The sequence below is a fragment of the Anomaloglossus baeobatrachus genome, chromosome 4, assembly GCF_048569485.1.
Source record: "Anomaloglossus baeobatrachus isolate aAnoBae1 chromosome 4, aAnoBae1.hap1, whole genome shotgun sequence".
Classification (NCBI taxonomy): domain Eukaryota; kingdom Metazoa; phylum Chordata; class Amphibia; order Anura; family Aromobatidae; genus Anomaloglossus; species Anomaloglossus baeobatrachus.
Genome location: NC_134356.1, coordinates 531,125,869 through 531,147,615, shown reverse-complemented (window position 1 = coordinate 531,147,615; position 21,747 = coordinate 531,125,869). Strand labels below are relative to the sequence as shown.

Here is a 21,747-nt window from a genome sequence, read left to right as displayed (position 1 = left end):
ATCTTCTAGCAACAGGTATGTCAGGTTCACTTTCATAGGAGTCGTGACGCCACTCTTCTTTTGCGGTCAGTGTGGTGACCCCCACTGCAGTTGGGGCACTTGGGCGCTTTGTGCTGTATCAGGGACTTCTTCTTGTGCTGTAACTTCATTGACACCTTGTGTTTCATCTTGTGTGTCATCTTGGGTTTCATCTTGTGTGTCATCTTGGGTTTCATCTTTTGTGTCATCTTGGGTTTCATCTTGTGTGTCCCCTGGTGGTGGTGACTTTGGGGACCTGGTAGCAGCAGTGGGGGTGAGCTTTGCTTAGAGCACTGCATAACATCTAGGGCATACCAGCCTCTTTCACCCATGGGTCTGGTGTACTCGACGACATCTCCTGTATAGAGGTCTCGATCTGGGTGTCCTCGCTGTAAGTGGGACTGTACATCCCTTCTTGAGACAAAGATGCTCTCTTTTATTCCAGACTCCACGATGAAGCCATATCCTGTGCGCAGGTTAAATTCTTCTACTACCCCACGGTAGAGAGGACCTCTGACCTGGAACCCGGTCTGTCACAGGGACTTCTTCTCTTGCAAATACCTGGCCTCCACTCGCTCTTTCTCAGGGGTAGGCTGCACAAGGGGGTGTCTTGCCCACACACGCCGCTGTCCTCTGCGGGCTGGCCTCCTCATCACCATCACCTGGTCGTCAGCCGGCTCCCAGGTAACATACACACTCAGACTATATGCCACCAGCTTTTCTTCCTCAGCAGGGAATGCCGTATCCTCCTCCAGACGTTGGGGGAATTGCTGCGCAACCTCCAGGCCTCCCTTTCTTCCAAAGGGTGCGGCGACCTCCTCCGGTCGTTTGGGAATCGTCGGTTCAGCCTCCATGCTTCCCCTCCTCCTTAGAGGTACTGGGTACTCCTCTGATTGCTCTGGCAGCGGCTCTGGGGATGAGCTTTCATCAGCTGGCCAGGGTGGTGGACCCCTTTCTGACATAGAGGGTGCTGGGACCACTTCAGGTCTGGATGGTAACCACTTGGCAAACAGGTCTTCCCAGGGCAAAGGCTTCCCCTCTCCCTCTGGCTGACGGGCCACTGTGCCCACTTTGGATTGAGCCACTGGAACAGGAGGCGTTGCGGCCTGGTCTGGTCTGGCCGGGAAAGGAGACGCTGCGGCCTGGTCTGGTCTGGCCGGGAAAGGAGACGCTGCGGCCTGGTCTGGTCTGGCTGGGACTCAAGGCATTGCGGCCTGGTCTGGTCTGGCCAGGACAGGAGATGCTGCAACCTGGTCTGGTCTGGCTGGGACTGGGGATGCTGCGGCCTGGTCTGGTCTGGCTGGGACTCAAGGCATTGCGGCCTGGTCTGGTCTGGCCAGGACAGGAGATGCTGTGGGATGCTGCGGCCTGGTCTGGTCTGGCTGGGACTGGGGATGCTGCGGCCTGGTCTGGTCTGGCCGGGACTCGAGGCGTCGCACCGAGCGTCGCACGGGACGTCGCACCAGGTGTCGCACTGGATGTCGCACCGGGTCGGGCAGGGGGCTGCGTGGGACTCACCTAGGGCTGGACCAGAGATCTCCTGCATCAGGGTTGCCATCGCTGAGGACGTCTCCAACTGGGCTTGGACGGCACCTCTAGGCGGGCCTCGCTGCACCAGCAACCGCAGGCCTCAGATTGCCATTATCACTTCTTCCTTCCACATGGCTATCTCTTGCCGCTTCTGCTCCTCCATTCTGCTGGCAATTCTCCCTACTTCGGCCTCTAGCTCTGCTGCAGTCATGGGTCTGGTCCAACCCGGTTCTCCCTGGTCACATCGTTTAGACGCCATCTTCTCTCGCTCGCTGCTCACCAGATTCTGCTCAGTTTCGTTTCTTCCTTCCAAACTGCGATGTTCCCGCCATCCAGAGACAGATCCGCCCCCATCTCTCTCTCTCTCGTGGGGCCAGAATGCTCCAGAGATTCTAGGTCAGCCACGCCCCTTTGTGGGCAGTTGCTTCTTTTTGCGCGGGCTGCTGTTGTTTCTTTGGCGCGCTTTCTGCGGTGGCAATATGGCGGCGTTTCAAACTTTTTAATCGGACCGTCAAGGCGCACGGTGACCTGTCTTAACAGGTTTAGTCCTTATCCTGTTCGTGACCCCAGATTAATATGTCACCCACCTGTAGCAGTCGCCTCAGGGACTTCAGGGACTTCTCTCCACCTCCAGGGACGCCACAGGGTCTTCACGTGTTGGGAATCTTCTGGCAACAGGTATTTCAAGTTCACTTTCATAGGAGTCGTGACGCCACTCTCGGTTTGCGGTCAGGGTGGTGACCGCCACTGCAGTTAAACAAGCGTCTGGGGCTGATGGTGTTTGCAGTCTGGTGTTATGGCCTCCCAAGCGTGAGGCTGGCCCCAGGGGCTCGGGTGTATGTGCATGGAACTACAGGTCACAGAATAACTCAGACAGAGTCCAGAATGTCTTTCACGGCTTTTACTCACTTTCAGCTGGTTTTGTGAGGTAACCCGGGCGATACTGAGATAGACCAGAGAGAACCAGGTATCCTTCAGGCTGGTATAGAGGTGACTAATGATTCGCCATCCTAGCACTTCTTGTTTCGGACAGCCCCTGACTTAGGCTAGGTTCACACACTGCGTTTTTTTGACGCTGCGTTTTTGTGCGTTTTTTGCGGCAAAAAACGCACAAAAACGCACCCGCATCAAAAAAACGCAGCGTTTGGCCACGATTTGGTGCGTTTTTGCTCACTGTGTCTTTATGCGTTTTTTATCAGTGAACAAAAAAAAAAGGTCTGATGTCATTTCCTTCTTCAATATGTTCTTCATTCTCCACTAGTGTATGCAGGAGAGCAGACAGCTGCAGAACTAGAAGGCTCAGCATACTCCATCCAATAGTGTATGCAGGAGAGCAGACAGCAGCTGCAGAACTAAAAGGCTCAGCATGCTCCATCCAGAACTGTATGCTGGAGGGAGAGTCAGGGGGAGCAGACCTACAAGGCTCAGCATCCTCCATCCAATAATGTATGCAGGAGAGCAGACAGCAGCTGTCGAACTACAAGGCTCAGCATCCTCCATCCAATAGTGGATGCATGAGAGCAGACAGCAGCTGTCGAACTACAAGGCTCAGCATCCTCCTTCCAGGACTGTATGTAGGATTTCTTTGCCCCCCAAACAAAAAAAATGACGTGGGCTTCGCCATATTTTTGAATGCTAGCCGGGTACAGCAGGCAGCTACGGGCTGCCCCCAACCCCCAGCTGCCTATTTGTACCCGGCTGGGAACCAAAAATATAGAGAAGCCCTATTTTTTTTATTATTTCATGAATTTCATGAAATAATTAAAAAAAAAAATGACGTAAGCTTCGCCTAATTTTTGTGTCCAGCCGGGTACAACTAGGCAGGTGGGGATTGGAATCCACAGTGCAGGGTACCCATGCTTTCTGGGCACCCCCGCTGCGAATTGCAGTCCGCAGCCACCCCAGAAAATGGCGCTTTCATAGAAGCGCCATCTTCTGGCGCTGTATCCAACTCTTCCAGCTGCCCTGATGCCGGGTGGCTCACTGGGTAATAATGGGGTTAGGGCTAGCTGTATATTATCAGCTGGCCCTAAGCCCGAAATTCATGGTGTCACGCCAATATTAGACATGGCCACCTTGAATTTCTAGTAAAGATAAAAAATACACAACACACAGAAAAATATTTTTATTAGAAATAAAACACAACACAATTATTGACTCCATCTTTATTGAAATAAAGCACCCCCCTCCGCAGTAATCCTGGGTCAGGGTCCCGCGCCGTCCAATCCGGATCCAATATCATCTGATCGGTTTGCTGGAAGGTAAAGCGATCAGATGATGTGTCAGGATCAATTGCCTGAATCACATCACACATTGGCTGATTGTATAAAAGCCGTTTATACAATCAGCAGATGCATCAGTGAAAAAAAATACTCACTTATGTGCTGATTACCGGCAGCTCCTAGAGCGAGCCTGATCCCGTCCGATCGCTGCAGCAGCTGCCGGTAATCAGGGGTGAAGTCTCCTGACGCATCCGCTGATAGGTTAAACCGGCTGGGCGCTGGCGTCACCCCGAGACTTACGATCAGCTGACGCGTCAGGTGACTGCATCAGGTGATCCATCGCCAGGTCCTGCATCCTGCAGGCATACGTAACCGGGGAGACTGCACACACCCGGAGCAGCGGTACCGGGAGGAGATGGGAGCGGGCATGGCACCGGGAGGCTGCAGACAGGTGAGTATGACTTTTTTTTTTCTACTGTTCACTTTTGTTTTCGCAGCCGCTTCCACCTCTTGCCCGTACATGACGCCGCACGGCAGCATACATGCACAGGACGGGAGGTGGAGGCAGCGGTGACGGTACCGGGAGGATTCACGCTTCTGTGTTTACTGACAGAAGGAATCCTCTTCCTGTACATGTCACTTTACTACCCACCTCCTCCGTTTATAGCTGCGTTTTTGGTCTTAGAAACGCACTAAAACGCACCAAAACGCACCTATTTGCGTTTCTCATTGCGTCTTTCAACATCCCATTGCACTCAATGGATGAAAAGCGCAGTGAAAACGTGGGAATAATTGACATGCTGCGTTTTTGTGGCACCACAAAAACGCAGCTGAAAAAAAACGCTGTGTGCAGACAGCAAAAATGAAAACTCATAGACTTTGCTGGGGAAGCAAAATCATGCAGTTTTCTGAGCAAAAAGGCACCCAAAAACTGCGCAAAAACGCCGCGAAAAACGCACTGTGTGAACTTACCCTTAAAGTTCCATGGGACTCATCCAGGGAAGTCGCTACTGCCTTTTCTTCCCTTTCTGGCCCGTTTGCTGGCAGCATGGACCAAGGTGGATAGCTTCAGGCTCAATCTTCCTTATGGGCCCCCTCGTTGCTGCTGATGCTCGGACTGTGTTGGTTGGTGTGTTACTTGTTGTCCACCCCACCGACAGGTTTAGTAGGTAGTTAAACTTGAGCCTACTTCAACAACCTGTTTCCCATGCGTGCCTAGCCCTCCAGAAGTCTCCGTACATGACCAGCTGGTTCCCTCAATGTCCTCCAGACCAACTGATTTCCTCAGCGTCTTTCTGTCCAACTTCTGGTGACTGTTCTCTCCCACCAACAGCCACTGCATGGGCAGGGTCTGACTAGCGTGTCTGCGTGTACGCTCTCCAATTCAGACTGACATGTGTTTTCCTCTACTGCTTCTCTCTGACTCACTGCCACTGCCACACTAGTTTCCAGCCTCTCCACCCACCACTAGCTGAGATGTGGAGGCCACGCCCCCTCCTGAGTCTGCCCAGGGGTCCTCTCTAAGATGTGTGTGTGAGACCTGGTCACTATGTGTCTGTGCGTACACACCCTACTCAGCCTTTAGGATTACCTGTTTGCACTCACCCAGCATGGGTGCAGTACTCAGTGGTGCCTGACCAGGTCAGGGGCGCCACACACCGAAAACTACTCATGGTTCTGGGTGTACTGAGTACCTCACAGGTTCCCTTTAAAGTAGTCACTTTACAGCAAGTTTAACAGTGTAAATTTGGTGTGCCCTCTAAATAAATCAATGTGGATAATGGTGATGAAAACCGGTCTTTGAGCGCTAGTGATGGATCAGAAACTGTATGTTCTTTTGAAGATAAGGCTTTATTATTAAAAGGATAAAGCTCTTGTTATCACTTCACAACGTGTTTCAGCAAGATCCCCTTGCTTTCCTCAGGTCTACAGTGAACTCTAAATAAATCAACACACATATAGTTTCTTAGTGTTTAAGGTTGAAGTTAGACTTCGGTCCATCGAGTTGAACCCATAACCAAACCTAACATGTTGATCCAGACTAGAGGACGGCAAAAAACTCCATGGGGCAGACAGTAAGCGCCACATTAGGGGAAAAAATCCTTCCCGACTCCACATACAGCAATCAGACTAGTTCCCTGGATCAACGCCCCATCACAGAATCTAGGTGTATAAAACCAGTAATAATATATTTTTCAAGAAAGACATCCAGGCTTCTCCTAAATTTTCGTAGTGAATCAACCATTACGACATTAGGTGGCAGAGAGTTCCATTGTCTTACTGCTCTTACAGTAAAGAATCTGCATCTGTGATTATGTTTAACCTCTTTCTTGTAATGATAGTGGATGCCTCCTTATCCCTGTTGCATGTCTAGGTGTAAAAAGATAATTCGAGAGAGCATTGTACTGTACCCTCATATATTTGTACATTGTAATAAGGTCGCCCCTAAGCCTTTGATTTTCCAAACTGAATAATCCTAAGTTTAATAACCTGTCTTGGTTCTGCTTTCCACCCATTTATTTAATAACCTTGGTTGCTTTTTTCTGCACCCGCTCTAGTTCAGATATGTCCTTTTTATACAGCGGAGACCAAAATTGTATACAGTATTCTACATGTGGTCGCACTAGTGACTTTTATAGGGGTATAATAATGTCTAAACTGCTGGCAACAGAAGTAAGTACACCCCCTAAGTGAAAATGACCAAATTGTGACCAATTAATTATTTACCCTCCCCGATGTCATGTGACATATTAGTATTACAAGGTCTCAGGTGTGAATAGGGAGCAGAGGTCTTAAATTTGGTGTTATCACTCACACACTCTCTCATACTGGTCACTTTACACCTCACTGGAAGTTTACGAGTGAGTGCACATGCTCAGCATCATATCCTGAGGTTAAATCAAAAAATTGCAGAAGACAAAGGTCAAACAGAGGGCAAAATGCCCAATAAAGTATAAGACCCTGCGTCAGCGCTAATCAATAGACAGCATATAAGGAATTGCGCATCCGACATAAAGTAAATAGCGATTTATTTATTAAGTGATTCAATAAACAAAAATTAAAATGATGGGCATGACATCAGCAGGGAAGTGAAGACAAAGGACAATTGTTCCACAACAGGTCAGTATAATTGCAAAATCTACTATCAGAATATTATATGAAGCACACATGCACAAAGTACACACAGTATAATAAAAAATGGAATTCCTCAATGTATTCAGCAAGATAAACTAGGGGCCAAAAAAGGCCACATGTAAAAGTAACCTTTCTCCCTGGTAAAAGACTGCACGTCGAAACGCGCGTAGGAGCCTTCCAGACAGGACACTTGTCCCCCCAGGTAATTCATGCATTTACTTTGATTATCCTACTATTTCCATGATCATGCACTTGTGATCCCTCTTTCAGCTTTTTCATCTAGGCATTTTGTGCTCGTACCTATACTCCTTTGTGCACTATATGCTGGATCACTTACACTGGTCTTCACTATCTTATTATTTTTTATTTGCCTTCTATTTACTGTATTAAAGGGGGTTTCTGCTCGCACTCCCTGCCTTTTGGATTTTTACTTTTACATGTGGCCTTTTTTGGCCTCTAGTTTATCTTGCTGAATACATTGAGGGATTCCATTTTTTATTATACTGTGTGTACTTTGTGCATGTGTGCTTCATATAATATTCTGATAGTAGATTTTGCAATTATACTGACCTGTTGTGGAACAATTGTCCTTTGTCTTCACTTCCCTGCTGATGTCATGCCCATCATTTTAATTTTTGTTTATTGAATCACTTAATAAATAAATCGCTATTTACTTTATGTTGGTTGCGCAATTCCTTATATGCTGTATATCCTGAGGTTGTTTTTTTAAAATAGATGCATGGGTGCCGCCAGCCTTGCTGCAGAGGTTAAACATATGGAGGTCAGCCTGTGAGTGCTCAGACCATACCCCATACATACTACATGAAATTGGTCAGCACGTCTGTCTTCCCAAAAGGAAACCTCTTGTAAAGATGATGCACAAGAAAGCCCGCAAACAGTTTGCTGAAAACTAAGGACATAGATCACTGGAACCATGTCATGTGGTCTGATAAGATGAAAATAAACTTATTTGGTTCAAATGGCATCAAGTTTGGTAAGGAGTACAAAGACAAGTGTGTCTTGTCTACCGTCAAGCATTGTGGTGGGAGTGTCATTGTTTGGGGCTGCATGAGTGCTGCTGGCTGTGAGGAGCTACAGTTCATTGAGGGAACCATGAATGGCAACATGTACTTTACAATACTAAAGCAGAGCATGATCGGCTCCCTTCATAAACTAGGACACAGGGCAGTATTCCAACATGATAATGACCCCAAACACACCTCCAGGATGACCACTGACTTGCTAAAGAAACAGAGGGTAAAGGTGCTGGACTGGCCAAGCATGTCTCCGGACCTAAACCTTATTGAGCATCTATTGGGCATCCTCAAATAGAAGGTGTAGGAGCAAAAGATCTCTAACATCCACCAGCTCTGTGACATCGTCATGGAGGATGGAAGAGGACTCCAGTGGCTTCTGTGAAGCACCAGAGACCTCCATGCCCAAGAGAGTAAAGGCAGTGCTTGAAAATAATGACGGCGACACAAAATATTGACACTTTGGACACGATTTGGCCATTTTCACTTATGGGGTGTACTCACTTTTGCTGCCAGAAGTTTTGACATTAATGGGTTCAGTTATTTAGAGGGCACACCGAATTTATAGTTATACAAGCTGTACACTAACTAATTTACATTGCATCAACATGTCATATTTTTAGAGTTGTCCCATGAAAAGATATAAAATATTTTAAATGTGAGGGGTGTACTCACTTTTGTGATATACTGTATTTGCTAAGGTTTCGATAAATTTAAAACATTTACCATCTACATGGTTTATTACTAAATTAGGGGCGTGCAATACTGAACAGATCCAAACTATGTAATATCCAGAAGAAGAAATGTAATTTAGAAAATCATAGAAAGAGCACATATAACTGATTAATGAAGAATAAGTCCACAGTTATGACCACTACTGCAATGTAGATACATTCTTACACACTGCAGACACAAGTTTGCATATTCTTAATTTTGCAAAATGTATCTAAGATTCAGTTTTATTTGTAGAGTTTCATACTTTTTTATGTGAATTTTGTCAAAGCCTGCTTGGTTAGATTATTTTCCTTCCTTCCCTGAGTTGATATTATGAACAAAGTATATATACGGTAGTATTGTCATAATAACAGACAATGCATTTCCCAAAGTTCATGTTCAATTACAGGCTTGTGTTCAAAATGATCATATGACTTTAAGATTCTGTAAACTTCTCCATGTATTTTTTACCTATTATATCATTTCTTTTTAACTGTTTACTGTTTCAAGAAAGGATGAAAATATATTAATAATATTAATATTGATGAAGTTTCCATTAACACCCAATCTGAGGAGCATTTAAGTTCGAGTTCGAAACAATCCTGATGTTAACTATTGAGCTTTTATCTCTTTTATATAGTTCATTTTTTGTTCATGAAATTCAAATTTTATCACTATTGTCTGTTTTACATACATTTCATTAGAAAAATAAGGAGGAAAAAAAAACAGAACAATGAGCACAGGTGTAATTAGAGTAAATATAACTAGATAGATAGAGAACTAGATAGATAGATAGATAGATACAGAGGGATAGATAGATAAATAGAGAGATAGATAGAGGGATAGATAGAGAGATAGATAGATAGATAGAGGGATAGATAGATAGATACAGAGGGATAGATAGATAAATAGAGAGATGGATAGCTAGATAGATAGATAGATAGATAGATACAGAGGGATAGATAGAGAGAGGGAGAGAGAAAGAGGGATAGATAGAGAGATGGATGGATAGATAGATAGTATTAGCACATCACATTTTAATAACTGCTATAACTTTGTGTCATAAATTTAATTTTGATTTCTACATGATCCAAGACTATAATAAAAAAAATATATATACATGAATCTTACATTTTTGTTTTTATTGACATCATATGTAATTATTTCATAAAAGTATTGAGGTTTGGGATATTGATATAGAATAGATTAAGTTGATGAAGACTCAAAATATTAAATTCTCACTAAAGGTTATAGAGGTCATTATTCAACTTTAAATTTATTATTTGAAATAACCCTTGGATAGAAAAGAAACTTCTTTTTTTTCTTTTTATCACAATGTTGTACAAAAGAAGCAATAAACAAGTCCTAATGTTATAGTGCACATTAACTATTTTATATGAACATTTACTCCATGAACCTTGTGTTATTTTTATGTAAAAGGCAGCGATAAAAATACATAATGTGTCCAGCATGGTTCGGGAACAAGTTTCAGCACCACAGTGGCGGACAGCGGCCACACATGGTGCAGTCCTAACCTAACCTAAAGAATCCTCCTCATTTATTAAATATCTAAAATCACAAACTGCAGATTAATCTTAGCGGACTGGAACTCTAAGACATGGAATCCTTAGGACCCTTCATTGCCTGGGTTAAGGGCATGAGACAACATTTTGGGGGACCTTCCCTTTCTCAAGTGTATCTACCGTAGAAGGAGCTGTCAGCTTTTTTTATTAGTTACATAGGTTGAAAAAAAGACCTAGGTCCATCTTGTTCCCCCTTCCTCCACCAGTTATATATTTTGTCACTAAATCATCTATAACCGACAATGTTGTGTGTACTGAGGAAATCATCCAGCCCTTTTTTGTAGCTGTTATGGTGTCTGCCATTACTACCTCTTGTGGTGGGGAATTCCACGTCTTACTGCTCGAACCATAATAGTTACATATTAGTATTGCAGGATATCCATTTGCTTATAGAAGTATACAAAGTGCATGGTAAGTTTACATATATATATTTTCCTATTTTGACTAACAACTTGACTGTTAAAACATTTCTATGGACGAAAAATACAAAACAGTCTCTCGAATTTCAATTTCTCATACAAAATGTTATAAAAACGTTGCCCATTCAGACCTTTTTTGGACTGAGTACAGCAAGATGGCAAATCCAATGTGCTCCTCTTTGTAATTATTAATTATTCATTATCCCTTTAAGTTGTCACCTCTGTCCTCTTTAGGAATAAAACATTTCAGCTCTGACACTTTATGGTTTATTCTCCAAGAAATGTCTTCGCGCTGTTTTCTTAGGCATTTTCTATTGAGTTTCTCTTGTTTTCTGTCCTTCCTATTCCTTCTAGTTTGAAACATATGATCTATACTCCTTATGTCTGTTTTTTGTTTTCCAATTTGTCCCATACATCATTTGCAGCAACATTATTTCAGAATATAAATGTGTTCCCAAGTATGGAAGGCTTAATGAGATCTTTCTGCGTTTCATAGTTTGTCCTTAATTATTGTATTGCACTTCTGACATATAAACATGGAAATGTCCCTTTCTTTTTTGTTCTTAAGAAGGTTTGTCAATTTCTTTTTCAGGTTTCATAGAACGCTCCTTTCTGCAAGAGAATCAGATTACACTTTTGAACATTATTTAAGATTTTTCATCTAATTCTAGAATGGTCTTCTTAACAAGTTTTAAATTGGAGTCATATATAAAAGCGAATGCTTATTTTTCTTGTTCTATTATACCTTAGCTACCAAGTTAAATAGTTTAATTTGTTTCACTTTTCTGTATATTTTATCCTCTTTCTTTATTTTGTTTTAATATTTTGCTCACATTTTCATCATAAAGTTGTTACCTACTTCATATTATTTTAGTTCTCATTACTTAGATAAATGACAGGTTTTTTAATATTTCTGTTTTTTCATTTTGTAAATAATTTTTCTCTTGATTTTATTTTTCTCTAGTGATATTTTTAGATCTAAAACATTGACTCTTCAATAGTGTGAATTTTGCGGTCTAATGTATTGTATTTAGTTCTTAAATAACTGTATCAACTCAGATTCTGGTCCTTCCCAGACCAAATGTACTTCACTTGCTCCGTTCACTTGTGAATATATAGTTATTCTCAAAAGTCCACATAAAAATATTATTATTTGAGTGCTTGATGACAAAACCATTTTTGTTCTATGCTGTAGTACAAAAAGCAAATTTGAAATATTCCTTAGTTACTACAATTTAAAGTAAACCTGAGCAGAAACACGATCATTTAATTCCCTAATTTTGCATTTTCAGAAAGTTTTTCCCTATCAGAGACAACACCATCTTAATGTTCTATTTTTCAATACAAATTACCAATATTTAAAGTGCGCAAGAATATTTTTTAAGTATTTTTTATACTTTTAATTGGTTCTTATAAATTGGTGCCCTTTAAGTAGTTGTCTAAGCTTTTGAGTATTGGCTCTAAAAAGAAATCAATATAAATTGGTCATGGCTGAATGATAGTTTGGAGGGTTATCTCTATCATTCATCTTGGGGAAGAAATAGGATTTGAAGACATTTGGAGCACATGTAAAAAAGAAATGGTTGAAGAATCATCAATCATAACTTTTGAATGATGCCCGAATTGTAGTTATCTGAATAAATTCCAATTCATCAATTTCCCTTTTTGAACAATATTATTTGTAGATAATTTATATTGTTCAGTTAGGAATGTGCTTCACCTGTCTTTATAAGAAGCAAGGACTCATTCAAGGATCTCAGTGCCAAATTTTCTACTTGTGACAAATTTATATTATGTGGATGTATTAACTCTTGACCATTCTATCTTGATTTCCTTAGGAACAGTTCTCGTACTAAAATCAGAGGTCTCATGTAACTATGGGTCAATCTGAAAAAGGGATATCATATTTGACAGTCTGCGTCTGTTCATATGATTCACATAGTACATTTTAAGTCACGTAATTTATGAAAGTTTACAGTAAAGTCAAATTTATTTAGTCAATATGTGGGAACGAAATAAAAGTTCTTAATAAGAAAGTTACCTCTATATCTCAGTTCTCTGGAGGAAAAATTCATTAGCAGGTTACCTATTCCTTTTTTAACCTTGATCTTGCTTTTTCTTGTGGTTACTTTGTTCTTATTCTCCTGAATCTATACGTGTGCTCTTTTGTTCCTTCTTTTTCTTGTTGTTTTTAAAATAATGCTGCATCTTTTTTCCCCAGATCGTAATGTGATTGTTTGAACTTTGATGATTACATTTTTGAAGTTGAATTGTTAGTATCTGATGTAGAATCCATCATAGATTTGTTGAACTCTCTCCTTCATTGCCTATTTTCAACCACCGTATAGATACAATAGTGTAAATAATCCCTAGTGTTCCATTTAAACTTAGTTTTCCTTGTATAACAATGACTTTTTAAATAGCTTTTTTTATCTCATCATAGACTTTGTTGGATTCCTCTATAGATTTTAGAGTTTTGAATTAAGAATCCAGTTCAGTTAAGTACATTAAATGCAAGAAATCAAGGGAATATCAGTGTGAACCATTTTTCATAATTTATTGCACTATCCCTTGAAACCTTTAGTACGAGTGGACTTCTTATTCATTTTGGTATTCATTGCACTTTAAAGTATTTAAAGAAGACCCATGTAAGGACAGCAAATTTCTTTTTCAGGTTTTCTAAATTTTTATCATATTCGTTTTCATTTTTCTTCATCCCCCTTTGACAGAAGTTACAGCCTCAGCTCCATTTAAAATGTTTTTCCCTTCCACATCTACAAGCATAAATTTATCAGCTCTATATTCCATAATGTAAACTATTTGTACAAATTATATTTTATGGGTATAGTCTCTCTTTATAGACAGCAATGTGTTCAAATTGTGTGATTTTCAGAGATAAAATTATAGGATTCTTGGTGTAATAAATCCTTCCACGTCTGCCGCACCTAAAAACATTATCTGGAGAAATAAACACGACAATATATAAGCTTCATACATGCTAATTAGATAACTTTTTAGTAATTAAGATACATTTTTCTGGCAATGTTTTCATAGTTTATTATAATTTAAAAATAAAACACAATAATTTTTTAGGTGTAAAACAATATTATCTACAAAATCAACAGAAATAATATTCTACACTACTGCCCTCCAACCTGCATGTAGCTAAATCATTAAAATGAAAATTATATATAGTGATCAACTATATAAAGACAATATCAAAAAATGGTCAGTAAATGTGTAGAAAAAAGGTAAGAGATGAAACAGAGAGAGATCAACAAATAAAAGTATATAAACTGATAGTAAAGTCAAAATAAAACAAGAATAAGTAGCATTTGTTTGTACATATGTGTGTCATCTAAAATTAACACTAATTAAGAACATAATCCTAAAATATTGGGATATATTACAAGATAAAAAATAAAGAATAGTGTTCAGAGAGGAACCTTTGATTTTCTTACAGAAAGTAATGTACTACCTCTAATAAATTAAAGCTACATCAAATCTAAAAGTAAAAAACTTTCGTAAGAACAAGAAAGAAAAGTTTTAAACTGCGAAAACTATTAATATTTATTCATCTTTTTGCTTTATCAATGATCTTAGATGCGATATTCAGAATTATGAGAAATAGGAGAAAAGAGAAGAGAAATTAAAAAAAAATATATACGAGACAACGATGGGAAAGGAAATACACAAAGTCAAGAAGATGTTGAAAAAAAACATTCAATTTAGGATGTTTAGTAGATTTACATAATATGACAGAAATTTTTATATTTTTTTATAGAACTGTTGTAAGAATTAAGAACTTTATTTTCAAGTAGGAAACTATAGATGGAAAATTCTATACGCTTTGTACATTTGTATGAGCATGCTATTATCACTTTTTAAAAAGGGAAAGCGTGTAAAGAAAACAGCCATTCCTATGAGTTTATACACTTAATGGGGTTTGTGGTTGCCAGTTCCAGCAGTCGACATGTAATAAGCATGTGATTTGCTTTCTTGCTGGCTAGATTCTCTTCTAAATGTCTCAGTAGAACATAGCACAATGCTAGGATTTGGCAAGCTGAGAGACTTTCGTAAAAAGTCTCCTAGGGCAGAACAACCCTGATACAAAAGTAGAAGGTCTCCCAAAACTCAATGTGTTCCCTAATTGGATGGTGTCAAGGAATGCTGAGGTATCCATGTCTGAGCAGACTTGTAAACTAAATATACAAAAGCTTATCTAAAAATAAAATTACATAAAAATGAATAATTTATGAGGATATTTCCACATTTACTTTTGAAAATGGTTAGTAAACTTGACATCTTTATTACTATTATTGCTTGTACAGGTATATTATCATTTTTCATGGTGCTCCCTCACATAATCAGATACAATCGATTATATAAATGTGTAAAGTTCTTTTCTGAATGTTTGGTCCAGTTGATCGATAATTGGAATCAGTAGGGAAAGATTTGCTCTTTTGGGGATCATGGATTCTGGTTGATCATATACCTCATTCTATTTATTATTTCCCATCCTTCTTAATGGACATGTGTCTTTTTTCAAGCATATTAGATATTTAACAATTAGTGATGAGCGAACAGTAACTATTTGTGTTCAGATTATTTGTAACGAATCCCGAAGTACTATTCCGGTATTCATCACAAACAAGTCATTGGGGAACCCAAGCATTTTTCTTGTTGTGACAAATACTGGAATAGTACTCGGTGTTCGGTAAGCATTAGCCGAACATGAATAGTTACTATTCAACCATCTATATTAACGATGTTACACAAATCCTGTTTCCATCTACAAGTACTCGCCAATTTATTATATTTGTCGTTATAGGTAGAATTGATCTGGTGGGGTTTTACACGTGATCATATTCTAAATATCCTATGATGTTTTTCAGAGTGCTGTGATCTATTCCTGAGTTCAGCTTCCTTACACCGTGTCTCCCCAGCTGTTTTGTCCCCGTCATGCTAGCGGCTGAAGATTATGGTGACTGATAATTAGCAGTTGTCACCTTTCAGCAGCTCGCCCTTTCTTGAGACGAGAACCCAAGGCTGCAGATGTGATCCTCCCCCTGCCTCTATGTCACGTCCTCTACAACACGCAGTCACATTACAGACTCTACTAACCTGATCTTAGCCATCTCACTCTCGGGAAGACTGTATAATGTCCTTAGTAAGGTTATTTATGTATCAAAAACTCCAAATATTCACAAAATGTCATAAAGCCCCATTTATATCATCCAACAAAGAAACAACTAAATCTCCGATGTTCTACCGGCAAGACACCTGCTCTGTATTATTGTGACATACCAATATATAAACCTTGTTTATTTTATGTTGTATAGTGACTGCACCAAAATACTTATATACCTGATTGTTCTATTTATTTGTCACCTCCATAACCAAGATTACTATACAGAGAGATGTGCTGGATGCTTATGGCTTGATTACCTACATAATAAATGCACACTTATGATGGTGTAGCCCTCCCCATTGGAGTAGTTTTCCTTAATTCTCCTTCATTAATCCTGCACCAGGGTCGGGAATGTCTCTTTTAGTATTAAACAGACACCTTTCATAGAGAAAACAAACCAAAACATTTCCAATACTTCATAGTCTTTTATAAAAAGCCTTGTTTCTCTCCTCTGCCGCAGGACTGTCCTTGATGCCTTCTATGAAGGGTTCTTTTAACAAGGACAATGGAATATTGTGGAGATAGGAATTAATAGTTAAGTGGTTGGGATCATTAGTGAGCACATGTGCAATAATTCACATATATTTCTCTCATCATTATTGTACATTATGGAATATTAGATTAAAGGAGTGTAGTAAAAAACTATCGAAGAATATATAGGTATGAGAGTATGAATAGAAATACTGATTGCGTACAGTAGTCAATATGTTTAACGAGAAAATAAGCAATATATTCTAGAAATACAACCCATTCTAGAAATACAACAAGAAATACAACTCAATTAAAGTATTGAGTCTAATCCATAGGTACAACTCACTTAATAAATATTACATTATTGAGTCTAATATATAGATTTTATTTATTAGTTATTAACATCTATTTAAAAGGCACCATTGATTACATGGTGTATGGTGTATAATTCCGTAGATACACCCTTGTCCTTCATAGATACAGTATTGAGACTAATCTAGCTATATAGCCTACTCAATAGCTAAGATATTTAGAATAATCTATATAACGAATCTGATTCATTCATGGGTACAGTTATTATTCTAATCTATATATACAACCTATTATTTCATAGGATATCAGATTAATTGATAGGTATTCACTGTATCTACTATATACGAGAGACCATATTTATAATAAATACACCATAGATAGTGTCTAAACAATTCATCCACTATACGACAGATGCCATATTTATTTTAATGGATACAATATAGACAGCGTCTAAACAACTCAATGCATTCCATAGAAACAATGTCCTATAAACTGTATATATCAAGCACAGTCTACTTACTATGTGCAATATACTCAGATATTCAACATGTAAAACACTACATTGGTCTAGAAAGTGCTTGTGTGTGTTGGTATTGTGGATGGTTGTAATAACTATACAGATTCTACCTTGCATGAATGTAATTATTCTGACAGTGTCCATTGTGACAATGACAATATACGTGACAGTATCACAATTCCACAACAATATTCCATGAAAATAAAGTTTGACAGATGCTTCTTGAAATTTTTGAATGCAGCAAATTACTAACCAAGAAGACTACAATAATTGAATAAAAGAATACATATGTTCTTATTTTATGTAAACTTTAAGTGGTTGATTGTCACATGATTCCCGTAACTTGTAGATTCTTATAGTTTAATGGTGTCAAAGAAAGTAAAAGTATAGAAAGTGATTGACAGTGAAAGAGAAAAAGAGCTAAAGACTAAAGCAAATGACTGGAAGGTGCAGACAAGACATCAACATGTCCAACTACATTTTTCTGGACAGCTGGGTTATAAAAAAAATGAAAAAGTTGAATGCAGTGGACATTCATTAATTAATTAATTCATTTTTTTTTAATTATGCTCTCTTATATAGCACATTCATATTCTACAGCACTTTAAAGACATCATCATCACTACCCCCATTGGGGCTAGCAATCTATATTCCTTAGAGTACCCTGCCCTAATAACATAAATTACTGTCCCTAATAGTATATATATCTTCAGTGTTGTCCCATGAAAAGATATAATAAAGTGGATTCTTTTGGAATTGATAGATATATGTATCTTTTCCTGGGACAACACTGAAGATCTGACACTTTGATACAATGTAAAGTAGGCAGTGCATAGATTGTATAACAGTGTAGATTTGATGTGCCCTCTAAATAGCTCAACACAGCATTAATGTCTAAACAATTGGCAACAAAAATGAGTACACCCCTAAGTGAAAATGGCCAAATTGTGCCCAATTAGCCATTTTCTCTCCCCAGTGCCATGTGACTCATTAGTGTTACAAAGTCTCAGGTATAAATATGGATCAGGCATGTTAAATTTGGTGTTATCACTCACACACTCTCTCATACTGGTCACTAGAAGTCAAATATGGCACCTCATGGTAAAGAATTTTCTGAGGATCTTAAAAATGAATTGATACTCTACATAAAGATGGCCTAGGCTATGAGAAGATTGCCAACACCCTGAAACTGCGCAGCAGCATGGTGGCCAAGACCATACGGTAGTTTAACAAGACAAGTTCCACTCAGAACAGGACTCGCCATGGTCGACGAAAGATGTTGAGTGCACGTGATCAGTGTCATGTCCAGAGCTTGTCTTCTAAAAATAGATATATGAGTTCTCAGTTTTGGTCAGTATTCCAACATGTTAACAAGCCCAAACACACCTCCAAGATGACCACTGCCTTGCTAAAGAAATTGAGCGTAAAGGTGTTAGACTTGCTAAAGATGTCTCCAGACTTAAACCCTATTGAGCATCTGTGGGGCATCCTCAAACAGAAGGTGTAGGAGCGCAAGGTCTCTAACATCCACCAGTTCTGTGATGTCATCATGGAGGAGATGAAGAGGATCCAGCAGCTCCTGTAAAGCTCCAGTGAACTCCATACCCAAGAGAATTAAGGCAGTGCTTGAAAATAATGGTGGCAACAGAAAAATATTACATGTTGGGCACATTTTAGCCATTTTCAATTAAGGGTGTTTTCAGTTTTGTTGTCAGCGGTTTAGACATTAATGGCTGTGTGCTGAGTTATTTAGAGGACACACCAAATTTACACTGTTATACAAGCTGTACACTGACTACTTTACATTTGACGTTGGTCCCCACGTGCTATCCCGGCCCTCGGCGTCATATTCTCCTGGTAGGTGGCTCTGCCTTTGGTTATTACTTGTCTTGGCTTCTTTTGCCGCTTTTACTCCTTTTGAGCTTTGTCTGCCTGGTGTTACTATGATATGTCTGCCGTTACTCAGTAGAGACTTGTTCTCCTGAATGTATGCCTGGGACACGTGGGGTTTTCCCCTCCAGCACCACTTCCCTTGGTCCTATATTTATCTATGTATGCCTATAATTGATCCCCTTACAGCATGTATAATAAAATAATTATATTTTCATAATATGGCTTGTGTGGGTATATTTGCTATCTGGCAAACTGAAAGACTCTTTCTTCTTTTTGGTTTCATTCATTGGTAGAGTTGTTGCCATTTTAATCATTAAGTGGCCCTCTTTTGATTTATTTGACTACTTTACATTGTATCAAAGTGTCATATCTTCAGTGTTGTCCCATGAAAAGGTCTAATAAATTATTTACAAAATACTATATATATATATATATATATATATATTCAGTACATTACATATGTACATATATATGCATACAGTATATACGAGTATATATTCTTCTTCCTCTTTATTTTCTTCCATTGCTCCTTTCCTTTTTGCTTTCCTTTTTTCTCTTTTTTTCCATTCTTTTCCATCCATTCCATTTTTTGACTATACCAGGAATACTTTTTTTTTAATCTATATATGGCTAATTGTACATAGCAAGGCCATATCTAAAATAATTTGAATAAAGGAAGGGATGATCAGTCAGGCAGAAAACAGAACGTGACATTAAGTTTAATTAAACCAAGCAACCCCAAGCAGAGGAAGAGTGAAGGATGGCAGCAGTTGGTGAGCAGACATCAACATAATGTTTACCCTGGCTTTGTTTGCAGGTTCTTATTATTACAAATAGGGGGCCGTGGGATTTGGGCTTCCATAGGGACAAGCACAGGCCCAGAGAGATTTATCAGTCAGGAGATGGGTCTGTGTTTGATGGCACTGATGATTGCTCATTGAGTTGGGCAGGGCATTGCTGTGTGCAAGTGCCCAGTCATCTCTATAGTGTGCCAGCTGATGCATCTTCATAGGCTCTGGACACAAATTCTATATTTGGGCTCTAGGTGGCGCTAGTACTGTGATTCTGAGCACAGTCTATATAGTCACTGTATAATCACATAATGCTTCGGCAATGGTGATTGAGGAAAACTAACCCTATGATGTGGACTATTATTTTCTGATTTAATGATAATTTGATAAGTGTGTGACATTTCAATATTTTTACTTGTTTAAATGTTAGATTCTCTGTATCTCAGTGTCTTACTCTATAATAATGCCATGATTGGGTTTACTATACAAGGCTATGTGCAGGCATTGTGTATTTGTAGCAGATTTTTGTGCATGAAAAAAGAGAGTTGGCAGGAAAAACACTGCTAAAAATATGCATTTTTTTATGCCTTTTTGTGCATGCTTTTGATGCATTTTTTTCTTTTTTTTTCCCCATGCATCTGAAGGGGTAAAAAAATACTTAAAAATGACTTAAAAAATTTTAAATGTTCTTTTGGTTCAAATCTGCCAGAAATAAATAAGCAGCATGTGCATGAAATTTCAGAAATCTGATTTCATTTCCGGGAACGTTTTTTCTGCCATAAACCTAATGGTTTCTTTTGTATTCCATCTTGACAGCTTCTACTCTCTAGAATTAAACCAAACTTACCCTCTCTGTGACTTGTTTTTGTTTGATTTGATCACGACTAGGGATGATCGAATACCTCAAATATTCGGCTTCGCGAATATCCGACGAATAGGTCGCCGCTATGCGAATATTCAATGCGCAATGTAAGTCTATGGGAAGGCCGAATAGTTCTGAATAGTTGTTATTCGGGTTTCTCATAGACTTACATTGTACATCGAATATTCGCGAATAGTCGAATAGTGGCGACCTATTTGGCAAATAGTTGCAAAGCTGAATATTTGAGGTATTCGATCATCCCTAATCACGACTAAAATTATTAAGTTTGAGGTCACAAATGAAATACAGGAGCTGATTTTCTAAGGTTAATTGTCTTAGGTGCGAAACTAAAAATTGGTTAAATTGATTCACTAAATGTGGCAGAATTCCATCTTGGTCTCACATTCCTTCTACCACACTTATTTAATTGATATTATGTGTTTTAGATACTTTTCGCAACTCACCTAGTAGGTATGGGCTTTTGCAGAATAGGGCGCTGGGGCACTTGTTTTAGAGATGTCACAAACAAATTTTGGTTCAAATTTCTTGAGTAGGTTTGTCTCCTTTACTGGAGAGACCATTTGAATATTTCTTAGAGGGGCGTGGCAGCTATAAGTCCCCTTACTTGGCAGCCAGACTGGCTTGCAAAGTCTCCTTAAGGAGAATAGTGTTCCCCCGTGGTCCCCACATAGCTTTCTCATGAGCCAGATCAGACACCCCCATACTTTGCACTGACGAGGGGCAAGCACCCCGAAACACCGTGTCTGCAAATTGGGATTCTGATCTGGCTTATATATCCTGAGTCATATTGCAAAGGATTGTTAAAAATCCACTTGTGACTTTTAGGACCGCTACTTCCAATAGGTGGCGCTGTGCTAGAGTTTGTCTCCTTTACTGGAGAGACAATTTGAGTAGGGTAAGGCAGCTACTAATTGGCGACGTTTATTAAAACTGTTAAAATTTTTAGCGAGTCCAAAAATGTGCCAAATTTATCAAGGTGTTTGATGATTGGTTCCAAAAATTTCCACCAAATCTTGGTGCATTTTTCGACGCAC

The 21,747-nt window shown here is 39.3% G+C and overlaps 1 long non-coding RNA gene across 1 annotated transcript in view; it reads right to left on the bottom strand.

Moving 5' to 3' along the window:
• Positions 1-9,839: 9,839 nt before the first annotated feature.
• Positions 9,840-21,747, bottom strand: part of LOC142301791 (uncharacterized) — a 150,611-nt gene continuing 138,703 nt past the window's right edge. Inside the window, exon 3 of the long non-coding RNA XR_012752882.1 lies at positions 9,840-13,613. This is a non-coding gene — a long non-coding RNA (uncharacterized LOC142301791). The remainder of the gene's footprint in view (positions 13,614-21,747) is intronic.